At 42.2% G+C, this 17,317-nt stretch overlaps 1 long non-coding RNA gene across 1 annotated transcript in view; it reads left to right on the plus strand.

The window, feature by feature from the left end:
• Positions 1-16,882, plus strand: part of LOC105482001 (uncharacterized) — a 49,339-nt gene extending 32,457 nt beyond the window's left edge. The window contains exons 2-3 of the long non-coding RNA XR_003018106.2: positions 13,371-13,490; positions 16,155-16,882. This is a non-coding gene — a long non-coding RNA (uncharacterized lncRNA). The remainder of the gene's footprint in view (positions 1-13,370; positions 13,491-16,154) is intronic.
• The last annotated feature ends 435 nt before the right edge of the window (positions 16,883-17,317 follow it).

Genomic DNA, 17,317 nt, shown 5'->3' on the forward strand with positions numbered 1-17,317 from the left:
CTGTGCCATTGAGTAATTTCAAGCGTTTTGTCCAGTTATCTAATCTGCAGTGTTTATCTTCTCTGCATTGCTGAATACCTTCTTCTCTCCTGGTCGAATACATCTTGGAGGTTTCACTTCTTTGGTAGATTGCTGACACCAGGATGGCAGGTCATCCTGGCCCCCTGAGGCCGCTGGGCAGTCAGGTGTCAGCAGGGTGGAGTGGGAGCTTCAGTGATAGGTTGGCATCTTAGAACATTCCACCCCCTGACTCCTTGCGGAATGGGTGGGATGTAGAGTGAAAGCCAGGGACTTGGGGAGGCAGGAGTCTCTCGATGCAGAGTTCTGTCTTCTTGTCATCTGCTGGAGAGAGATTCAGGGAGCCATCATTTCTGCCAGGTGGGGGAGCCCAGATGCAGCCCCTTTGGGCAACGGGGCCAACTCTGTGCTGCTAGTCTTCAGTGGTGAGGAGGGGACAGGGAGCCAAAGTAGGGGGGCTTGTCCAGTTGGCAATGGTCATTTCTGGGCTACAGTTGAGGCAGCCCCTGAAGGGGCAGAGTTTTCTAGAGGTGACTTCCAAGGTGGGTTTTGAGGAAAGCAAGGGATCTTGAGGAATGGAGGGGAGTAGGGCACCATAACAGCGCAGGACTCACATATGCTGGGAGATAGAGCTTGGCTGCCACCAGGGCCCGAATGGGGTTGGAAGGCAGATGCAGCAGAATGACTGTTAGTGATCAGAAGTGCTTCCTCTCTGTTTTCTGCCAGGAATCCTATGAGTTGGACTGGAATCACTACATGTTCTTGAGCTAGTGGGGAAATGCATTTGGAGCATTTGGAAGCTTTGGAGAATGGATCAGAGTGGGGAAGAGACTGCATGGTAGGGGAGCAGCCCCCTTAAGGAGACCATGGTAGCCCAGGTATGAGGAAAGGGAGGGGAAGCTGTTGTGGAAACGCCAAAGTGCTGTACATTTCTTGCTTAATGTCATCAATCCCTTCCAGGAACCTGGACCTCTGACCCTGGTAATATCCCAAACAGCTCCACAATGCATAATTTCCAATGTCACTGCCCTGCCCCTAGTTGAGCCCCTAACGTTGTAAACTTGGACTGTTATAAAGAGCTTACCAAGACTTCTTGGCTCAATCTCCTCTTCTGATTACAGCACCTTCACTGCTTCCAGAGTCATCTTATCAAAACATGGCTAGGAGCCTCTGCTCCTGCTCACACACCCTCTGAGTCACCCCGTTTCCTCCAGGTGAGGCTGAGACTCCTCAGCAAGCGCCTCAGCTTGCTTTCCTTTTCTCATCTCCAGGATCCCCCCTCCCTTCAATCTAATAGAAAGTCACAGTTTTAATTTCACCACTGTTTTCGTCTTTATCACTAGTCCTCTGGATTTGAATCTCCTTTTTTCTTCCTTCCCCTGTGACCTCATCTATAGAACTCTACCATCTCTAAGGCCTAGTCCAAATGTAGCTGGGTTCATAAAGTTTCCCAAGATTTCTCTGAGCAGAATCTGTTTTTTCCTCTTCTCTGCTGCCATAGCACTGTGACTACATGTAACTCAGTTTGTTTTGATCATTGTTTTTTCCTATCCTCCCCATGATCTGCTGGTAATTGAAGGGCAGAGAAGGTGTCTGATTGCTCTGTACCTTGGCATTCAGAGACAAGTTGTTCTACCCCTTGTCTTACTACTCTGTCTCCTGAAACTCGGACATCATTTATTTTTCTCTTCCTACGTGCTACTCCTCTTGGTGATCTTGGACCAAAAGTCCTGATTTTGATTTTCTGGAGAGCCAGTGCTATTCTGCTTCCAAATCTTCCTCTGAAAGATAGTAATAACAAGTAATCTCACCAACCTTTTTCCTGCAGCAGAAGCTGTGATCACACAAGTTCCATTTTTCTCTGTCCTAAAACTCAGTGTGGTAACTCATTAAGGTGAGGAGGGCTGAATCCTGGGAAAAGTCCCATAGCCCCATTTTGCAGATGTGAGAAATGGAGGTCAATGACTACTTCTCAGGGGATGTTAAAGATAAAAAAAATCAGCTGGGCCTGGTGGCTCACACCTGTAATCCCAGCACTTTGGGAGGCCGAGGCAGGTGGATCACGAGGTCAGGAGTTTGAGACCAGCCTGACCAACATGGTGAAACCCCATCTCTCTAAAAATACAAAAATTAGCTGGGCGTGGTGGTACATGCTTATAATCCCAGCTACCCAGGAGGCTGAGGCAGAAGAATTGCTTGAACCCAGGAGGCAGAGGTTGCAGTGAGCCAAGATCACGCCACTGCACTCCAGCCTGTTGACAGAGCAAGACTCCGTCTAAAAAAAAAAAAAAAGATAAAAAAATCAAACTGCTGGTGAATGAGTGTCATGGGTAATGACTATCTGGGGCTGGTATCGTGCAGGTGGTAAACAACTGTAGGTAAAGAAAGGCAGATTTATTAAAGAAAGTAAGAAAATTTGTTGCAAGAAAGCAATGGGCAAGTCAGCAAGAGAGGAGCTGACTGCAAGGGGGTTTTATAGGATGGTGCTTGTGTTGGAGAAAGCTACAAGGGGGTTTTATAGGATGGTGCTTGTGTTGGAGAAAGTTACATGCAGTACTAATAATGCCAAGGTTGCAGTGAGCTAACTTGCAATTTTCTCTCAGCCGAAGATCTGATGATAACTGGGCACAGAATGATTGTGAGTTATTTGTGCAGGAGGGCTATGTGTCCTGGACCATGAAGAAAGGCAGGCTTGTAGCTTATCTGCCTTCTCTTTTTGCTGTCCTCTGCTCCCACCAGCCTTACTCTTTCCATTATTAGGGCTCTACAATGAAGACTTTTGTTGAAAGCTTGAGATGTAACATTTAGATGATCCTTGACTTGTTATATGATTGTTAGATGCTTTAAAAAGTGTCACTTTACCTCTACTTGTAATCTATAATATTAGTTCTAAGGGTTCTCAGAAATACTTATCTAACTCCCTGGAGAGTGTGAGGAATAGACAGAAGGTAAGTGATTGGCCCAAGGCCACATAGCTAGTGGGTGCCACATTGTGTATATGATACAGCATTAACCCAACTATAGACAGAAGAGGAACTTCTGCTTGAAGCTAGGGATACTGAGGGCATGTAGATTTCCTTCCAAAACAGATAGACTTGGCCTCTTCTCAACATATTATTGAGTTGGTTGCCACAGCCACAATGATTGACTAAATTGGTCACCTAACTTAGTCACCCATAACCTTTTCCCAAAACAATATATGTAACTGTCTCAGACTCTGCCTTTGGGACATCACGCCAGAGTCAGCTTGCAAGCACTGCCACTATAGACAAAGGCAGTGTGAAAAGACCTGGCCAGTGGGGCAGAAATGCTCCTTCTAGGCCAACTTGAAGAGTTGTTCAGAGGATTAAAAGACAGTGGCTGCAGAGGGGCACCCTATAGCTCCTGACTAAACATTTAATGATGAGCACCCATATGAACTACTCTTTTTTTTTTTTTTTTTTTTTAAGAAACGAAGTCTTGCTTTGTTGCCCAAGCTGGAGTGCAGTGGCATGATTATAGGTCACTGTGGCCTTGAATTCCTGGGCTCAAGGGATCCTCCCACCTCAGCCTCCCAAGTAGCTGGGACTATAGGCATGTGCCACCATGCCCAGATAATTTAAACAAAAAATTATTTAGAGACAGGGTCTTTCTGTGTTGCCCAGGCTGATCTAAACTACTTTTATATAATCTTGGAACTTGCATCTGGAAGAAGCTGTAGAGATCTTCTAGTTTAACCTCCTCAATGAGGGATGCCTGATGGATGGTCTAGAGTAGAGGCTTGCTACTCAAGGCGTGGGCTGCAGGCCAGCTGCATCAGTGTAATGTGCATACCTGGGATGCTGTTAAAACGATCTAAATGCTGCTCAGGTTTCTCTATGGAAAGGGGTTCTAACCACTCCCTCGTTGGAAAGCTTTGTTAGTTACTCCATGTGCTGAGTTGAGGTCTTCCTCTCATGATATAAATCCCTTGGTTGGGATTCGGCCTTTTGGTGCAACACAGAGCCAGTCTTTCCTGCTTTCTCAAGGGCAATTGCTCAGTCATTTGAAGATAACCATCATTTGTCTCCTGAGTCATCTCTCTGCCTAAGAAACCCGATTCCTTCAGTTGTACATCGTGACCCGTGATTTCCTAAACCTTCCCAATCTTGCTCCCCTGCCTTTGGACAGTTTTCAGGTTTATAATGAATGCAGAGCCTCCTTCTTGAAAAGATTACAGTTGGTTTATGACGACAAGAGCAAAAATGCAGCAAGGTTTATTGCTGCATTTATCTTTATTCCTGATAGAAAAGGGAAATTAGGATCAGGAAAAATGAGGAAGCAAATATGATAACCGTAAGGATTAATAAAATTGATATAATCCGCGTAGAGTTTGGCTCTGAGCATCTAAACAGCAAAAGTGAAAATAAATGAACAATAGTTATGGGTATTTGTGGTTAAACAGAAGAATGCGTACGAGACTCTCGTGGGAGATGTGTTTTTTCTTGACTCTAAGCTTCTCTTGCAAGTCATTTATTTATTTATTTATTTTAAAATTTATTTATTTTGAGACAGAGTCTCTCTCTGTCACCCAGGCTGGAGTGCAGTGGCATGATCTTGGCTCACTGCAACCTCTGCCTCCTAGGTTCAAGCAATTCTAGTGCCTCAGCCTCCCAAGTAGCCGGGACTACAGGTGCATACCACCATGCCCAGCGAATTTTTGTATTTTTATTAGGGACGGGGTTTGGCTGTGTTGGTCAGGCTGGTCTCAAACTCCTGGCCTCAAGTGATCCAACTGCCTCAGCCTCCCAAAGTGCTGGGATTACAGGCATGAGCTACTGCACCCGGCCCTGCAAGTCTTTTTAAAAAATAAACTTTTAATCTTGGAATAATTTTAGATGTACTGAAAAGTTGCAAAGATAATATCAAATTCCTGTATACTCCTCATCCAATTCCTCCTAATGTCAACATCTTCTAGAACCATGATACATTTGCCAAAACTAAGGAACTGATACTGGTACATAACTGTTAGGTAAACACCAGACTTTATTTCGATTTCAGCAGTTTCCCCACTAATTTCCTTTTTCTGTTCCAAGATTCAATCCAGGATATCACGTTAACTTTAGTCATCTGGTCTGCCTGTTCTCCTCTGATTTGCGAGTTTTTCAGGTTTTTCTGCGCACAGGGTTTTTCTTGCTGTCCTTCTTGTTCTTGCTGGGAATGTTGAGTAATCTCTTTAATGGCAAGATTTATAACAAAAGAAGAGTCACATTTTGTGCTCCATCTCTTGTGATAGTCAGTGAAAGTTGATATTAAACATTCCAGGCCATTTCAGTGAAAGATGATTTTGTAGACGGGGCCATTGGGGGCTTTTTGGTGATTTAACTTCAACAGTAGATAGGATTGAAGTCAGAAGTGGATGACTCTAGGCCTTCCTTCTTAAGCATCATTTCTCTTAGCAAGGCTTTCTAAAAGAGGTGGGAGTAGGTAGTTCAGGGTTACATTCTCTGACAATGGCCTGAAGGGATGGTATCTGTATTGCTGATTAAGAACAAATCCTCACCTTATAGGAAAATGGGTGATGTATGGTGGTTCTTCATCACGCTCATATAAAATCTATCTTTTGTTAGCTTAAAAATGTACTCTATGCAGAGATCCCCGCCCTCGCCCCTCCTGGCCCACCAGTTTTCTCTCCTTTCTATTAAACTTAGGAGATGGGTACTCTCAAAGATTTTTTCCCCAAGCTGTTGTTACCTGAGCTTTGGGGAAAAATAAGAACTGATGCCAAATCTAGTCCCCCACAGGAAGTGGGCTGTGGGAATAATGTGGTGATGTGGCAGAATCAGGCCAGATAAAAAGGAGCTGGGAAAGGAATGCATCATAACAGACTGGAAAATGTGGATTATTCAGGGAGAAACGGACACTGTGGTCTGGTTGAAGGAAACTTTCTGGCAAAGCAGCCAAGTCCTCAGCCGGCATAAGAATCTCTCACTGCTGATAGCAACACCTTGGCCTATTTCACATGGTGCATTATAGAATTTTGCAGCCTTGACAATAGGAATGAGTTCTCCTGCTCTAGATGAATAAGAGTTTCAGATATCAAATAAGCAGGGTGGTATTATTTGGGTAAAAATATCCATCTATAGAAATCTGAGGCCAGGTGATATTGTAATCTCAGATGGCTTCTGAAATGCAATATTTCCTTTCAAGGATGCAACATTCTTTGTTATGGGAGTTGTACATTAAATGCTCAAATTTAACTCATTAAGTACTCCTGGGGCATTGGTGGGGGGACTGTAAAAAGAGTAGAAATTTCAGTCTGGTTGGAAACTGTGACATATGTTCAATTTAACTCAACAAATAATATTTTGTGGACATGCCACGTGGCTGGTACTGTGCTAGGCTCTGGGGATACAGAAATGAGTAACACAAAGTTGTCAACTTTGAGGGTTTAATGGCTTCGAAGGAGACAGCATAACAGAAGTTCAACATAATGTGTTGATTCAGTTCTTCTAGGTCGATGTGTTTACAGGTCATTTATGTGTTCTTTACATTGCTTGAATTTTGCATCTATTATGGTGACTTTTGTATTATAATATCTAGAAAACCAGTGAAATGAAGAACAGGGGAACTTTGCATCAAAACCCACTGGAAACAGTGACAGCATTAGGTAAACATTAGAAGAGAGGCATTCGCAAAGTGCTATGGCAGCACAGAGTAGAGGTATTTCACCGAACCTGGGGGTTAAGGGACAACTTCCTGGAGGAGGTGACACCTGGGCTAAATCTCGAGATAAAACAAACACTGGAAGTGAGATGTAGCCGCATTGATAGGAACACACAGGAACGCAGCAACGATGTTAGAACCACAAGCAGTTCTGTCCTATTCAGAGGTAAAAAGTGGTGGAATAAAACTAGTAAACCGTGCTCCAGAGCTTGCACTTCGACTTCGGGTGATGGAGAATCACAAACGGTTCTCATCAGAGCCTGACATTTTCGTGTTTTAGATAAATCTCACTGGTGACCACCTGAAGGAGGAGTTCAATGGGAGACAGATTGGATACTGGGGATTCTGGAACGATGTTGGTTGGCGAGCACTGTCATGACCCCCTGTCCTTTTCTCTCTGCTGGGTTCCTTGACCAGTAAGACAAGTGTGGCTCCCTGTTGGAGGCTAGAGAGGGATCCCAAACACATCTGGAGCTTTGAGCATGAGAAGAAGTGCAGGCAAAGGCCAGTAGAGGGTTGCATTGGTGCACCATTATTTGCAATACCGAGAGAACACCCAAGGACCTGGGAGGAAGCCAAACTTTCTGGCAAAGCCTAGGCCAGAGCCCACTGATCCAGAGGGCACGGGCTGCTGATTCCACAGGTCTTGGTCCCCCTCAAGAGGAACTGCCCTGCTGGGTTGAGCTGCTCTCTTTCCATGTGGTTGGGAGAGGACTGGTCTTCCCAAAGTCCCTGAGATCCTGAGTGTCTCCTCAGGGGTTTCAGTCAAGAGGCCCCCATTTGCCAGGCCACTGGGCCCTGACTCATAGGAGAAACAGTTCCTTCCCAAGTGGCCAGCTCCATGGGGCTTGCAAGAACTCAACATCCTGACCTGCATTAAGTCTTTGCCTACTTTCTTTGCAAGTAGGCAAAGAAAGGCCCTGAACCATTTAGCAGGCTCAGTGGCTTGAAGCGAAACCTAGCCAAAGCCAGGCTAGGGAGTGCTGATTGAGACTTGAGAAGAAACAAGAGATTCAAAGACATTGTGTAAACCTTACTGAAATATTAGACTATATTGCAAAGGAATTGTCAAAGAGCAAAAAACCAAAAAGTTTCTGGAAATAAAAAAATTATTTCTAAATTCAAAAAATGAAATAGGTTAACAACAACAACAAAAAATGAAACAAACATTGATTTAGTAATTTGGACAATCAAAAGGGTGACCAGATCACTGATTACTTGTGGTCCCAGCTCAGCAATTAAATGATTCACAGATATTAAAAAAAAAAAAAAAAAAAGACAACCAATGAAGTCATGGTGTTCATCTTCTCAAAGGTTGTGTATGTTTTGCATTTTCACAGTATCATCTTCTGCAACATTTCACTGAACAGACTCAGTTCTTCTAGGTCAATGTCATTTACATGGATTGAATTTGGCATCTATTATCACTTTTGTACTGTAATATCTAGAAAAGCATTGACATGAAGAACAGGAGAACTCTTTATATCGAAACCCATTGCAAACACTGAAAGCAGCAGTTAAGGGAACATTTATAGGTTGAAATGTGTTGCAGCATTTCTCTTGCTTAAAAAGGATAGATGGCTCATAAGTGGTTCATAGAAGCATCAAAATGGAGATGAAAACAATAATGTAAACACCACAGAATGTGACTCTGTGTGCTGGAACAAGTAAAACCGCACAATTTGTCAAAAGAGGAGTGCAAATAAGAAGTATGAGAGTAAATAAATGAGAAATTGGATTTTAATGGAAGCAATCTATTTTCCACCTGGTCCCTAATAAGTTGTTTGCTATGAAACTTTGTCAAGTATAATAGGGAGCCTTCAAAGTTCTTGTGTTGTTCCCAAAGCACACAGACCTCTTTAGTAAATGTCCAACTGATTAATCTTGTTGCTAATGGCAGAGCCAAGACTGAAACTACAGTGATATCATTTAGAATTCCAGAGTCCTCAAAACAGAAAAAGGTATTAGTAACACTGTTGATAGGAAGCTTGTAAAACCAACCAAAAACTGATGATAAATATACATGGAGCTAAGCAAAATGAGTTATTGAGAAATTCATTTAAAAAATGGTGCTCTTGGATATCACAGGCAATATGAAAGAGCAATTGCAATCATGCGTGGTTGGAGGAAAACCCCTGATGTGTAGGTAGAGTGTGAATTGGCTTGTGGCACAGGTGTGATGCATGGGAAACATACATGAGGGAAAAGAGCTTAGAAAACTTTTTGTCTTTGTTTGTCACTAAAAAGTTTGCACTATCGAAAAGGTTATTCATTTAGTTGCTGATTAGGTCATGAGCTGTGGTATAGATTAATAAATATGTGTTGGTATCTTCTCTGAGTATGCTTACCTATGTGTATAGCAAGGCAGTGCACTGATTGATAAAGGTTTGCTCTGCAAGGTTTTTTGTTTTGTTTTGTTTTTTTGAGACAGCATCTTACTCTGTTGCCCAGGCTAGAGGCAGTGGTGAGATCATGGCTCACTCAACTTTCTGGGCTCAAGGGATCCTCCCACTTCAGTCTCCTGGGTAGCTGGGACTACAGGCGCAAGCCACCACGCATGGCTAATTTTTGTGTTTTTTTGTAGGGATGGGATTTCACCATGTTGCCCAGGCTGATTTCAAACTCCTGGGCTCAAGATTACAGGTGTGAGCCACTGTGCCCAGCCTCCTCTGCAATGTTGATCCACACATGACTCTATTCCCTGAGAACAATTGGTAGCCAATGGTATTTATGCTGATCTTGATCTTGATTTATCTTGATCTTGATTCAAGGTTGACAAAAATAATGAAAATTGTGAGTCTATCCAAGTTATACCCACTGGGCACCTAGTACAATACATTTTCAACACTGAAGTACCCTGTCAAAGAGAAAGCAGTGCTCAAGAATTTTTGAAATCAGGAATGAAATGGAAACATTTCTTCATGGCACTGATAATGTCATAAATTACTTCTGAGACTTCAAGTGCTTTGCTCAACTAGTGTTATCTCAGCCATGTGTTTATAGTCTTTAGAGCCCGAACCTATTGCCTCAGGGCTTAGTGACCATGAATTTTAATACTGAGGATAAGATACCAGACTGCCCATGGTACAAATAGGACAGTTGCAGAAAGTTTGTCTTTTCTCTAACATTTGATGATTTTCTTCTCAGGGAGAAATAAATCAATGATGTATTATGGGCATATTTTAAAATTACCTCCAGGGGCTGCAATGGAGCATGAAAAGCTACTTTCCAAAGAGTAGATTAGGAATCCATTCAGCACTGATGCCAAGCCCAGAGTCATCCCTCCAGCTTTTCAGTGTGATGTGCTTATTGACTTAGCATCTGACAGAGAGTTGAAAGGAGTCTTCAGTGAGTCATTCTCCAGGGTTTTCGTGTCCCTGTTCAACCCAAATATCTAGCACTCTCCCACAGAGCCAAACTCTTGCTGCCCTGCTCAATAACTTGCAACTGGTAAGTTTAGGTAAATATAGAAGAAACCAGTCAGATGTGGAATCCTGTGATGCAAACTATGTCATCTGTCCAAAGAGTGAAAGAGTTCAAGCTGTCATTTTTTCCGTTGATCTGAAATGAGTTGTATTGATTTTATGTATTTTTATTTTTATCATAAATTTGACAGTGAATCTCTTTAGAAATGACCTAAAATTTGTGCTCCAAATGTCCATTAAGTGGCCTGTGAATGGATAGCCAAAGTTAGAGAAATCTTGGTTTAACCTAACAGACCTTGTTAAATAAATGCCTTCCCTTCCTTACTGGGCGAAGTACATTTCCTTATTCCTCTAGGAACATTTCTTTCCTGAGAGGGTCTCTATTAGCGTTTTTCCAGAGAAAATATATCTCTGGAAAATATCTCCAGATAGGAGATATATATGTGTGTATGTATACACACAGACGTACCTTGGAGACATTGCTGGTTCAGTGAATATTGCTATAAAGTGAGTCACATGAATTTTTTGTTTTCTCAGTGCATATAAAAGTTATGTCTGCACTATATTGTAGTCTATTAAGTATGCAATAGCAGTATGTCCAAAAACAATGTACATACCTTAATTAAAAATATTTTACTGCCAAAAAATGCTAATGATCATCTGAGCCTTCAGCATATCATAATGTTTTTGCTGGTGGAAAGTCTTGCCTTGATGTTGATGGCTGCTGACTCATCAGGTTGGTGATTGCTGAGGGTTGGAGTGGTTGTGTTAATTTCTTAAAATAAGACAACAATGAAGTTTCTCACATTGATTGACTCTTCCTTTCAGGAAAGATTTTGCTGTAGCATGGGATGATGTTTGACAGCATTTTACTCACAGTAGCATTTCTTTCAAAATTGGAGTCAATCCTCTCAAACCCTACTTCTGCTTTATCAATTAAGTTTATGGAATGTTCTAAACCTTTGTTGTCATTTCAAAAATGTTCACGGCATTTTCACCAGGAATAGATTCTATCTTAAGAAATGACTTTCTTTGCTCATCCATAGGAAGCAACTCCTCATCTGTTCAAGTTTTATCATGAGGTTGCAGCAATTCAGTCACATCCTCAGGCTCCACTTCCAATTCTAGTTCTCTTGCTGTTTCCACCACACCTGCGGTTCCTTCCTCCACTGAAAACTTAAACTCCTTAAAGTCATTCATGAAAGTTGGAATAAATTTCTTCCAAACTCCTACTAATGTGGATATTTTGACCTTCTCCTATGAATCACAAATGTTCTTAATGGCATCTAGAGTGGTAAATCCTTTCCAGAAAGTTTTTAACTTACTTTTCCCAGATCCTTCAGGGGAATCATTATCTATGGTAGCTATAGCCTTATGAAATGTATTGCTAAATAATAAGACTTGAAAATCCGAATGACTTCTTGATCCATGGACTACAGAGTGGATGTTGTATTAGCAGGCATGAAAACCTTAATCTCCTTATACATCTCCATCAGAGTTCTTGGGTGACTTGGTATATTATCAATGAATGGTAATATTTTGAAAGGAATTTTTCTTTTCTGAGAAGTAGGTCTCAACAGTGGGCTTAAAATATTCAGTAAACCACGTTGTAAACCGATGCACTGTCATCCTGGCTTTGTTATTTCATTTATAGAGTACAGGAAGAGTAGATTTAGCATAATTCTCAAGAGCCCTAGGATTTTCAGAATGGATAGTACATTGGCTTCAATTTAAAATCACCAGCTTTATTAGTCCCTAACGAGAGAGTCAACCTGTCTTTTGAGGCTTTGAAACCAGGCATTTATTTCTCTCTAGCTATGAAAATCCTAGATGGCATCTTCTTTCAATACAAGACTATTTTGCCTACACTGAAAATCTGTTGTTTAGTGAAGCCATCTTCATCAATGATCTTAGCTAGATCTTCTGGAGAACTTGCTGCAGCTTCTACATCAGCACTTGCTGCTTCACCTTGCACTTTTATGTAATGAAAATCCCTTTTTCCCTTAAACCTCATGAGCCAACCTCTGCTAGCTTCCAACTGTTCTTCTGTTGTTTCCTTACCTCTGTTAGACTTCATAGAATTGAATAGAGTTAGTGTCTTGCTCTGGATTAGGCTTTGGCTTAAGGGAATGTTGTGGCTGGTTTGATCTTCTATCCAGACTACTCAAACTTTCACCGTATCAGCAATAAGACTGTTTCCCTTCCTTATCATCAGTGTGTTCACTGGAGTAGCTCTTAATTTCCTTCAAAAACTTTTTCTTTGCATTCATAGCTTGGCTAATTGTTTGGCACAAGAGGCCTAGCTTTTCACCTATCTTGGCTTTAGACATGCCTTCCTCACTAAGTTTAATCATTTCTAACTTTTTTTTTTGAGATAGAGTCTTGCTTTGTCACCCAGGCTGGAGTGCAGTGGCATGATGTCGGCTCACTGCAACCTCTGCCTCCCTGGTTCAAATGATTCTCCTGCCTCAGCCTCCGGAGTAGCTGGGATTACAGGTATACACCACCATGCCTGGCTAATTTTTGTATTTTTAGCAGAGATGGGGTTTCGCCATGTTGGCCAGGCTGGTTTTGAACTCCTGACCTCAAGTGATTTGCCCACCTTGACCTCACAGAGTGCGGGGATAATAGGCATGAGCCACTGTGTCCGGCCTGTAGCTTTTAAGTGAGAGACATGCAATTCTTCCTTCTACTTGAATACTTACAGACCATTGTAGGGTTCTTCAATGGCTTAATTTCAATAATATTGTATCTCAGGGAATCTGAAAACCCAGGGAAATAAAGAGAGATGAGGAAACAGCCAGTTGGTGGGGTAATCAGAACACCCACATTTATTGATAAAGTTCACCATCTTCCATGGGCACAGTTTGTGGCCCACCAAAACAAGTACAATAGTAACATCAAAGATCACTGATCGCAGATCACCATAACAAATATAATCATAAGAATAATGTTTAAAACATTGTGAGAATTACCAAAATGTGACACAGAGACACAATGTGAGTACCCGCTGTTGGAAAAATCTTAATGATAGAATTGCTCAACATGGGGTTAACACAAACCTTCAATTTGTAAAAAACACAATGTCTGCCAAGTGCAATAAAGCAAAGCTCAATGAAATGAGATATACCTCTATGTATGTGTATATATGTGTGTGTGTGTATGTGTGTGTATGTCTTATATATCTTATGTATGGATGGATATGGATGAAGAGATATAAGGAATTGTCTCATGTAATTACAGAGGTTGAAAAGTACCAAGATCTGGAATTCAAAGACTGAGAACCAGGAGAGCCAATGGTACAAGCTCCAGTCCAAGTTCCAAGGCAGGAGATGATCAATACTCCAGCTCCAAGGCCATCAGGTAGACAGAGAGAGTAAATTCCCTCTTACTCAGCCTTTTTAAAATTCAGGCCTTCAATTGATAGGATGAGGTCTGCCCACACTGGGGAGGGCAATCTGTTTGACTCAGTCTACTGATTCAAATGTTAATCTCATCCAGAAACACCCTTATAGACATACCCAGAATAATATTTAACCAAACATTTGGGCACCCCATGGAGTAGTGAGGTTGACATGTAAAATTAATCATTGTAGGGTCCTCAGCCCTCCTGAACGAAGGACTATATATGCCATTCCAACAGTATCTATGCAAGATGTGGATGAACTCCAGAAAAGAATAGAGCTTAAGTTGTTTTTCTAAGAAGCACCACAGCCCACACAATCATGTTGATATGCTTCTAGTGTGACTGTACCATCACTTTTCTGGGTGTGCCTGGAACCTCGATGTTTCTGAATCACTTATCCTCAGAAAACGACTCATATATCAGGGTCCTTAATTGCAAGTAACAAACACTGATTCTGATGGACATTAGTAGCAAAGCGATTTATTAAAAGGATGTTGGGTAGTTCACACCCACTCAGTGAAAGGCCTTGGAAAACTAGACTTGAAGGCTACATAACCAGGAGCCATGATCAAAATTACTTTTATAGGATTGGTTCTATTTCTATGTGACTATCACTACTGCCTCTGCCACTGTATATACAGAAGTGTATAGTACCGCAGACACTTCTGGCTCTGGACGAGCAATAGCCATTGTGGTCCTGGAGCTCATTCTTGGTACAATGCTGCCAGATAGAATTATCTGCGGCTTTCACTTCTTTGCATAAGTGCCTCCTGGCTCAAAATTTGCAGCAGGTGTTTTGTTGTTGTTGTTGAGATGGAGCCTGCCTCTGTCGCCCAGGCTAGAGTGCAGTGGCGTGATCTTGGCTCACTGCAACCTCCATCTCCCTGGTTCAAGGGATTCTCCTGCCTCAGCCTCCTGAGTAACTGGGACTACAGGCATGTGCCACCATACTCGACTAATTTTTTCTAATTTTTAGTAGAGACAGGGTTTTGCCATGTTAGCCAGGTTAGTCTTGAACTCCTGACCTCAAGTGATCCTCCTGCCTTGACCTCCCAGAGTGCTGGGATTACAGGTATGAGCCACCGTACCCAGCGCAGGTGTTTCTTTTTCTTTCTTTCTTTCTTTTTTTTTTTTTTGAGGGGGAGTCTTGCTCTGTCTCCCAGGCTGGAGTGCAGTGGTGCAATCTCGGCTCACTGCAAGCTCTGCCTCCCGGGTTCACGCCATTCTCCTGCCTCAGCCTCCAAGTAGCTGGGACTACAGGCACCCGCCACCACGCCCGGCTAATTTTTTTTTTTTTTTGTATTTTTTAGTAGAGACGGGGTTTCACCATGTTAGCCAGGATGGTCTTCATCTCCTGACCTCGTGATCCGCCCGTCTCGGCCTCCCAAAGTGCTGGGATTACAGGCGTGAGCCATCGTGCCTGGCCCAGCCCAGGTGTTTCTTATTGGTGGAGTCTAGATCATGTGCCCATGACTGACGTGCTGGAGAACCCGGGAAGTGAATTTCTGGAATTTGTTTTTAACAACGTTTCTTGGAGATCTAAGTTAAGAGCATTCTCGGTATACAATATACAATGAGTTCTGCATAGAATATCATTGTATGGATGTACCATATTTTATTCAGCCATCCCTGGTTGATTGGCATTTAGGTTCTTTCCAAGCCTGTGCTTTAGAAACACAGCTGCAATGAATAATCCTGTAGAACTGTCGTTTTTATGCGTAAATACATTTGTTTGATACATTCCTGGAAATGGAATTAGTCAAAAGACATTGCATGAGTAATGTATATGTATAGAGTCAAATGTATATAGATAGATATCTATATTTATCTCAGAATTACTCATATATATGTGAGTAATATATTTAGCCAAATTGCCCTCCATGGAAGTAGTTCCAGTTTATGCTCCCATCAGCAGTATGAGAGTGGCTGCCTACATGACCTTGCCAACACAATGTGTTATCCAAGATTTTGACCTTTTCTAATTGGATAGGTGAAAAATTGGTTCCTGGTATCCAAAGAAAGACTTGTCTAAGAATGTACATAATAGCCTTATAAAAGTGTATAAGAAACAATGTACCAGGGGAAAAAAAAAAGGCTGTGCCAAGAATAGTGGTGTGTGCCTGTAACCCCAGTTACTCGGGAGGCTGAGGTGGAAGAATGGCTTAAGCCCAGGAGTTTGAGACTAGACTGGGCAACACAGTGAGATCCCACCTCTAAAAAATAAAAAAGACTGTGAAAATCATGTAACTCCAGGGCATCCTCCTCAGTTCCTATCTCAGAGGGGCTGTGGAGGGCAGTGGGCAAGGCAGCGCCTCCAGGGTCCAGGACAAGGGGGCAAAGAGGCCAATGGACAGAGAGGGTCATTTCAAAGGCAGAACCAGGTGTTGCTGGCCTGGCACAGTGAAGAGCTCAAGACTGCCAACCAGAGTGTCTGCTCTGTTCACTTTTAGTGGGATATGGCATGCGAGTTGTGGATGGGTGACTGCCTTGTATTTTTCTCTTTTCTGAAAAATGTTGCTTCACTTATTCTATTACTTCCTTAATACTGTTGAGCAGGTGAATTAAATAATGTTTTTTTATTTTGTTTTGTTTTTGTTTTTGTTTTTTGTTTTTTCTTTTAGCTTACAGGTAATTAGACCTTGAGAAGACACATTTGGACCTAAGATCCTGGACTTTGAGCTGGATATGGCACCTGGGTCAGATATTGGGATGTTGGGGGATCTCTGGGTAGACTGTGGCAGACACTGTTGGATCCTTTTTGAACATTCATCCCACTTTCCTTTGGCCTCTTCTTCCTTGTTTACTGGTTGTGTTGGGTGCAGGTAGCATTTGCCCAGCTGAAAGTCATGAGTAGTGATGGATTTATCCCAGTCCAGAAACCTTTAGGGCAATGGTTTGTTTTTCTGGTTAAAAGAATAGATGCAACTGGTGCCAGCTTTTCTCTCATCTTCCTACCTTGATGCAGGCAAGCTGCCTGGAGCTGTAACAATGAGGCGACAACTAAGGATGATAGGGCAGAACAGGAAAAAGGAGCCTGGGCCTTTGGCCTCAATGGGCTTCTGTACCAGCTCTGCAATTCTTATTTCCAGAGTTCTTGTTACATGATATAATTAAGTCTTTATTGCTTAAGCCACTATTAACATCAATATTCCATTGCTTAGAGCTGGGAGAATTCCTAATGTGTACACATGAATGGCGAAAGTCTCATTTTTTAATATTAATTTTTTTAAGTGTCATAAGCTCTGATCAGTTCAGACAACCAATCTCAGGTCCCCCTCCTAGTTTCCCTGAGGGTTGATTGCGCAAACTACCCTACTTTCTGTGTCATTTTTCAAGGACTATGAAGGGTCTGAGATGTTATCCTGCTCGAAAGCTAATAAGTCAGCTTGCCAGAGTTTCATGGATGCTGGCAGAAGGCATGAGGCTCCTGAGTCAGAGACAAAGGACTCAGTTACTTATTGCAATGACGATAGCCAGAATACCATCATTTATACTGCTTCCTTGAGCCCCAGGGATGTGAAGATATTTAGATGATACCTGCATACACAGTGGGGTTCATTTCAAGAAAGGAATCCCAAGCCTAAGTAACCTGAATCTTTTATGACGACTTTAAGCCTACTTGACTTTTGCCCTGGAAGGAGACATTATCTTTGTTATTCTGCACAGAGAATATATATGCCTTGCCTTCTGCTTCTGAGGACCTACCTCTGTTTTCCAAAGCTTTTCATTCTCCAAAATCCTTGGAAAGATGACCTGGAACAAAGACAGTAATAACCTCAGCTCT

The sequence above is a fragment of the Macaca nemestrina genome, chromosome 8 (genome assembly GCF_043159975.1).
Source record: "Macaca nemestrina isolate mMacNem1 chromosome 8, mMacNem.hap1, whole genome shotgun sequence".
In the NCBI taxonomy this organism is placed as follows: Eukaryota; Metazoa; Chordata; class Mammalia; order Primates; family Cercopithecidae; genus Macaca; species Macaca nemestrina.